At 41.9% G+C, this 7,841-nt stretch overlaps 1 long non-coding RNA gene across 3 annotated transcripts; it reads left to right on the top strand.

Annotated features, from left to right (window-relative positions):
• Window positions 1-5,835: 5,835 nt before the first annotated feature.
• LOC127922767 (uncharacterized) lies at window positions 5,836-7,398 on the top strand. Of its 3 annotated transcripts, none has more exons than XR_008112192.1 (4): window positions 5,836-6,156; window positions 6,192-6,628; window positions 6,893-6,925; window positions 7,126-7,398. It is a non-coding gene; the product is annotated as an uncharacterized LOC127922767 (long non-coding RNA). The 3 variants fall into 3 exon arrangements; XR_008112191.1 differs by having other exon boundaries at window positions 5,836-6,393; window positions 6,427-6,628; XR_008112190.1 differs by having other exon boundaries at window positions 5,836-6,628.
• The last annotated feature ends 443 nt before the right edge of the window (window positions 7,399-7,841 follow it).

The raw sequence follows: 7,841 nt of genomic DNA, 5'->3' as shown, positions 1-7,841 counted from the left end.
GTGAGACTGTAGTTAACATGGAGGAGACTGTAGTTAACATGGAGGAGACTGTTTAACATGGAGGAGACTGTGAAAGAGATGTAGTTAAACATGGAGGAGACTGTTTAACATGTTCAAGGAGACTGTTTAAACAAAGACTCATTGAAATTGGGAGATAAGAGGAGTTAAAACATGGAGGAGACAATTGAAACATGGAGGAGACTGTAGTCTCTGTTTCAGTTCAGAGGAGACTGTAGTTAACATGAGGAGACTAACATCCAGATCTGAGGAGACTGTAGTTAACATGGAGGAGACTGTAGTTAACATGGAGGAGACTGTAGTTAACATGGAGGAGACTGTAGTTAACATGGAGGAGACTGTAGTTAACATGGAGGAGACTGTAGTTAACATTGAGGGAGAGACTGTAGTTAACATGGAGGAGACTGTAGTTAACATGGAGGAGACTGTAGTTAAACATGGAGGAGACTGTAGTTAACATGGAGGAGACTGTAGTTAACATGGAGGAGACTGTAGTTAACATGGAGGAGACTGTGTTTAGACTGTAGTTAACATTGAGGAGACTGTAGTTAACATGGAGGAGACTGTAGTTAACATGGTTAAACATGGAGGAGACTGTAGTTAAACATGGAGGAGACTGTAGTTAACATGGAGGAGACTGTAGTTAACATGGTTAGGAGACTGTAGTTAAACATGGAGTTAACATGAGACTGTAGTTAAACATGGAGGAGACTGTAGTTAACATGGAGGAGACTGTAGTTAACATGGAGGAGACTGTAGTTAAACATGGAGGAGACTGTAGTTAAACATGGAGGAGACTGTAGTTAACATGGAGGAGACTGTAGTTAACATGGAGGAGACTGTAGTTAAACATGGAGGAGACTGTAGTTAACATGGAGGAGACTGTAGTTAACATGGAGGAGACTGTAGTTAAACATGGAGGAGACTGTAGTTAAACATGGAGGAGACTGTAGTTAACTGTAGTTAAACATGGAGGAGACTGTAGTTAACATGGAGGAGACTGTAGTTAACATGGTGTAGTTAACATGGAGGAGACTGTAGTTAAACATGGAGGAGACTGTAGTTAACATGGAGAGACTGTAGTTAAACATGGAGGAGACTGTAGTTAAACATGGAGGAGACTGTAGTTAAAGACTGTAGTTAACATGGAGGAGACTGTAGTTAAATGGAAGAGACATGGAGGAGACTGTAGTTAAACATGGAGGAGACTGTAGTTAACATGGAGGAGACTGTAGTTAACATTGAGGAGACTGTAGTTAAACATGGAGGAGACTGTAGTTAAACATGGAGGAGACTGTAGTTAACATGGAGGAGACTGTAGGAGACTTAAACATGGAGGAGACTGTAGTTAACATTGAGGAGACTGTAAACATGGAGGAGACTGTAGTTAACATTGAGGAGAGACTGTAGTTAAACATGGAGGAGACTGTATGGAGGAGACTGTAGTTAAACATGGAGGAGACTGTAGTTAAATGGAAGAGACTGTAGTTAACATGGAGGAGACTGTAGTTAAACATGGAGGAGACTGGAGGAGACTTAAACATGGAGGAGACTGTAGTTAAACATGGAGGAGACTGTAGTTAAACATGGAGGAGACTGTAGTTAACATGGAGGAGACTGTAGTTAAACATTGAGGAGACTGTAGTTAACATTGAGGAGACTGTAGTTAAACATGGAGGAGACTGTAGTTAACATGGAGGAGACTGTAGTTAAACATGGAGGAGACTGTAGTTAAACATGGAGGAGACTGTAGTTAACATGGAGGAGACTGTAGTTAACATGGAGGAGACTGTAGTTAACATGGGAGGAGACTGTAGTTAACATGGAGGAGACTGTAGTTAAACATGGAGGAGACTGTAGTTAACATGGAGGAGACTGTAGTTAACATGGAGGAGACTGTAGTTAAACATGGAGGAGACTGTAGTTAAACATGGAGGAGACTGTAGTTAACATTGAGGAGACTGTAGTTAACATGGAGGAGACTGTAGTTAACATGGAGGAGACTGTAGTTAACATTGAGGAGACTGTAGTTAACATGGAGGAGACTGTAGTTAACATGGAGGAGACTGTAGTTAACATGGAGGAGACTGTAGTTAACATGGAGGAGACTGTAGTTAACATGAGGAGACTGTAGTTAACATTGAGGAGACTGTAGTTAAACATGGAGGAGACTGTAGTTAACATGGAGGAGACTGTAGTTAAACATGGAGGAGACTGTAGTTAAACATGGAGGAGACTGTAGTTAACATGGAGGAGACTGTAGTTAACATGGAGGAGACTGTAGTTAAACATGGAGGAGACTGTAGTTAAACATGGAGGAGACTGTAGTTAACATTGAGGAGACTGTAGTTAACATGGAGGAGACTGTTTAAACATGGGAGACTGTAGAGACTGAGGAGACTGTAGTTAACATGGAGGAGACTGTAGTTAACATGGAGGAGACTGTAGTTAACATGGAGGAGACTGTAGTTAACATTGAGGAGACTGTTAACATGGAGAGACTTTAACATGGAGGAGACTGTAGTTAACATGGAGGAGACTGTGTAGTTAACATGGAGGAGACTGTAGTTAACATGGAGGAGACTGTAGTTAACATTGAGGAGACTGTAGTTAACATTGAGGAGACTGTAGTTAACATGGAGGAGACTGGAGGAGTTAACATGGAGGAGACTGTAGTTAAACATGGAGGAGACTGTAGTTAAACATGGAGGAGACTGTAGTTAACATTGAGGAGACTGTAGTTAACATGGAGGAGACTGTAGTTAACATGGAGGAGACTGTAGTTAAACATGTGTAGTTCTGTAGTTAAGACTAAAGTTTCATTGAGGAGACTGTAGTTAAACATGGAGGAGACTGTAGTTAACATTGAGGAGACTGTAGTTAACATGGAGGAGACTGTAGTTAACATGGAGGAGACTGTAGTTAACATGGAGGAGACTGTAGTTAACATTGAGGAGACTGTAGTTAACATGGAGGAGACTGTAGTTAACATGGAGGAGACTGTGTTAACATTGAGGAGACTGTAGTTAACATGGAGGAGACTGTAGTTAAACATGGAGGAGACTGTAGTTAACATTGAGGAGACTGTAGTTAACATGGAGACTGAGACTGTAGTTAACATGGAGGAGACTGTAGTTAACTGGAGGAGACTGTAGTTAACATGGAGGAGACTGTAGTTAACATTGAGGAGACTGTAGTTAACATGGGAGGAGACTGTAGTTAACATGGAGGAGACATTAACATGGAGGAGACTGTAGTTAACATTGAGGAGACTGTAGTTAACATTGAGGAGACTGTAGTTAACATGGAGGAGACTGTAGTTAAACATGGAGGAGACTGTAGTTAACATTGAGGAGACTGTAGTTAACATGGAGGAGACTGTAGTTAAACATTGAGGAGACTGTAGTTACATTGAGGAGACTTAACATGGAGGAGACTGTAGTTAACATGGAGGAGACTGTAGTTAACATGGAGGAGACTGTAGTTAACATGGAGGAGACTGTAGTTAACATGGAGGAGACTGTAGTTAACATGGAGGAGACTGTAGTTAACATTGAGGAGACTGTAGTTAACATGGAGGAGACTGTAGTTAACATGGAGGAGACTGTAGTTAACATGGAGGAGACTGTAGTTAACATGGAGGAGACTGTAGTTAACATGGAGGAGACTGTAGTTAACATGGAGGAGAGACTGTAGTTAACATGGAGGAGACTGTAGTTAACATGGAGGAGACTGTAGTTAACATGGAGGAGACTGTAGTTAACATTGAGACTGTTTACTGTGTAGTTAACATGGAGGAGACTGTAGTTAACATGGAGGAGACTGTAGTTAACATGGAGGAGACTGTAGTTAACATGGAGGAGACTGTAGTTAACATGGAGGAGACTGTGGGAGGAGACTGTATTAACATGGAGGAGACTGTAGTTAACATTGAGACTGAGACTGTAGTTAACATGGAGGAGACTGTAGTTAACATGGAGGAGACTGTAGTTAACATGGAGGAGACTGTAGTTAACATGGAGGAGACTGTAGTTAACATGGAGGAGACTGTAGTTAAATGGAGGAGACATGGAGGAGACTGTAGTTAACATTGAGGAGACTGTAGTTAACATGGAGGAGACTGTAGTTAACATTGAGGAGACTGTAGTTAACATGGAGGAGACTGTAGTTAACATGGAGGAGACTGTAGTTAACATGGAGGAGACTGTAGTTAACATTGAGGAGACTGTAGTTAAACATGGAGGAGACTGTAGTTAACATGGAGTTAACATGGAGGAGACTGTAGTTAACATGGAGGAGACTGTAGTTAACATGGAGGAGACTGTAGTTAACATGGAGGAGACTGTAGTTAACATGGAGGAGACTGTAGTTAACATGGAGGAGACTGTAGTTAACATGGAGGAGACTGTAGTTAACATGGAGGAGACTGTAGTTAACATGGAGGAGACTGTAGTTAACATGGAGGAGACTGTAGTTAACATTGAGGAGACTGTAGTTAACATTGAGGAGACTGTAGTTAACATGGAGGAGACTGTAGTTAACATGGAGGAGACTGTAGTTAACATGGAGGAGACTGTAGTTAACATTGAGGAGACTGTAGTTAACATGGAGGAGACTGAGGAGACTGTAACATGTTAACATGGAGGAGACTGTAGTTAACATGGAGGAGACTGTAGTTAACATGGAGGAGACTGTAGTTAACATGGAGGAGACTGTAGTTAACATGGAGGAGACTGTAGTTAACATTGAGGAGACTGTAGGGCATTATTTACCAAACTTGTTCGAACAGCCATCAAAACCCTTACCGAAATTTAAAATGCAACTTACATATTTTGTTGGTCATAATATGTCCACAAACTCTTCTGAACTGTTTCTTCTGGGAAGCATGCGGACACCTTTGGCCTCCTACCAAGCCACACCTACTAACCTATAAGCCACACCTACTAACCTATAAGCCACACCTACTAACCTATAAGCCACACCTACTAACCTATAAACCACACCTACTAACCTCTAAACCGCACCTACTAACCCATAAACCACACCCACTAACATATAAACCACACCCACTAACCTATAAGCCACACCCACGAACCTATAAGCCACACCTACTAACCTATAAACCACACCTTCTAACCTCTAAACCACACCTACTAAGCCTATAAACCACACCTACTAACCTATAAACCACACCTGCTAAGCCTATAAGCCACACCTACTAACCTATAAACCACACCTACTAACCTATAAACCACACCTACTAAGCCTATACGCCACACCTACTAACTTATAAACCACAACTACTAACCTATAAACCACACCTACTAACCTATAAACCACACCTACGAAGCCTAAAAGCCACACCTACCAACAGATAAACCACACCTACTAAGCCTATAAACCACACCTACTAACCTATAAACCACACCTACTAAGCTTTTAAGCCACACCCCCAAACACAGACCTCCCTGAGAGGTTGCTGGAGCCTCGTCAGACTGAATGACATGACATTGAACTGGAAGAGACCATAGTGTCCTCAACTCTGGTCCTCCAAGCCAGTTCCATTGTGTTTTTCATTGTTCCCCTCTTCCTAATCAGGGATTGGTTAAGACCTGTGATACCAGGTGGGTGTAATTAATGATCAGGTAGAACAGAGAACCAGCAGGCTAAGAACCTCGTAGGGTCAGAGTTCAGAGTTCAATACCCCCGACATAGAGGGAGAGAATTAAATAATGAAATCAAATCTAATGAAACTGAATCAATATTTATTGAGAATTACTTTTAAAACACATCAATAAACTGCAAGCATGAATTACAATGATAAACCAACAATGAAACTTCCAAACTGAAACTATATCAAAAGATATTTAAATATATTCTCTGAGCTTAAAAACAACATTTTAAAATAACTATTGTTATTATTATTAAAAGGTAAATTGCGTGAATGAAAGAATACAGACGAAAGTAAAAAACAAACATAATAACTGATACAATCACAGCTGTAATACCTTGTCCTCCCTGATCAATAATGGTATCAGTTTCACTCTGATGGTATTGATGGCTGGTATAGGTCTCACTCTCTGATGGTATTGATGGATGGTATAGGTCTCACTCTGATGGTATTGATGGCTGGTATAGGTCTCACACTCTGATGGTATTGATGGATGGTATAGGTCTCACTCTGATGGTATTGATGGCTGGTATAGGTCTCACACTCTGATGGTATTGATGGCTGGTATAGGTCTCACACTCTGATGGTATTGATGGCTGGTATAGGTCTCACTCTGATGGTATTGATGGATGGTATAGGTCTCACTCTGATGGTATTGATGGCTGGTATAGGTCTCACTCTGATGGTATTGATGGCTGGTATAGGTCTCACTCTGATGGTATTGATGGATGGTATAGGTCTCACTCTGATGGTATTGATGGCTGGTATAGGTCTCACACTCTGATGGTATTGATGGCTGGTATAGGTCTCACTCTGATGGTATTGATGGATGGTATAGGTCTCACTCTGCTGGTATTGATGGATGGTATAGGTCTCACTCTCTGATGGTATTGATGGATGGTATAGGTCTCACTCTGATGGTATTGATGGCTGGTATAGGTCTCACACTGATGGTATTGATGGATGGTATAGGTCTCACTCTGCTGGTATTGATGGATGGTATAGGTCTCACTCTGCTGGTATTGATGGATGGTATAGGTCTCACTCTGCTGGTATTGATGGATGGTATAGGTCTCACTCTGCTGGTATTGATGGATGGTATAGGTCTCACTCTGCTGGTATTGATGGATGGTATAGGTCTCACTCTGCTGGTATTGATGGATGGTATAGGTCTCACTCTGCTGGTATTGATGGATGGTATAGGTCTCACTCTGATGGTATTGATGGCTGGTATAGGTCTCACACTGCTGGTATTGATGGATGGTATAGGTCTCACTCTGCTGGTATTGATGGATGGTATAGGTCTCACTCTGCTGGTATTGATGGATGGTATAGGTCTCACTCTGCTGGTATTGATGGATGGTATAGGTCTCACTCTGCTGGTATTGATGGCTGGTATAGGTCTCACACTCTGCTGGTATTGATGGATGGTATAGGTCTCACACTCTGATGGTATTGATGGATGGTATAGGTCTCACACTCTGCTGGTATTGATGGCTGGTATAGGTCTCACACTCTGCTGGTATTGATGGATGGTATAGGTCTCACTCTGCTGGTATTGATGGCTGGTATAGGTCTCACTCTGCTGGTATTGATGGCTGGTATAGGTCTCACTCTGCTGGTATTGATGGCTGGTATAGGTCTCACTCTGCTGGTATTGATGGCTGGTATAGGTCTCACACTCTGCTGGTATTGATGGATGGTATAGGTCTCACACTTTGATGGTATTGATGGATGGTATGGGTCTCACACTCTGCTGGTATTGATGGATGGTATAGGTCTCACACTATGCTGGTATTGATGGATGGTATAGGTCTCACACTCTGATGGTATTGATGGCTGGTATAGATCTCACTCTGCTGGTATTGATGGCTGGTATAGATCTCACTCTGATGGTATTGATGGCTGGTATAGATCTCACACTGCTGGTATTGATGGCTGGTATAGATCTCACTCTGATGGTATTGATGGATGGTATAGGTCATTTACATTTACATTTACATTTAAGTCATTTAGCAGCGGTCTGGGTCTCACTCTGATGGTATTGATGGCTGGTATAGGTCTCACTCTGCTGGTATTGAAGGATGGTAATGGGTCTCACTCTGCTGGTATTGATGGCTGGTAATGGGTCTCACTCTGCTGGTATTGATGG

The sequence above is a fragment of the Oncorhynchus keta genome, unplaced genomic scaffold, assembly GCF_023373465.1.
Source record: "Oncorhynchus keta strain PuntledgeMale-10-30-2019 unplaced genomic scaffold, Oket_V2 Un_contig_27006_pilon_pilon, whole genome shotgun sequence".
NCBI lineage: Eukaryota > Metazoa > Chordata > Actinopteri > Salmoniformes > Salmonidae > Oncorhynchus > Oncorhynchus keta.
The sequence above is the reverse complement of the archived record's forward strand: the minus strand, read 5'-3'. Positions and strand labels throughout refer to the sequence as shown.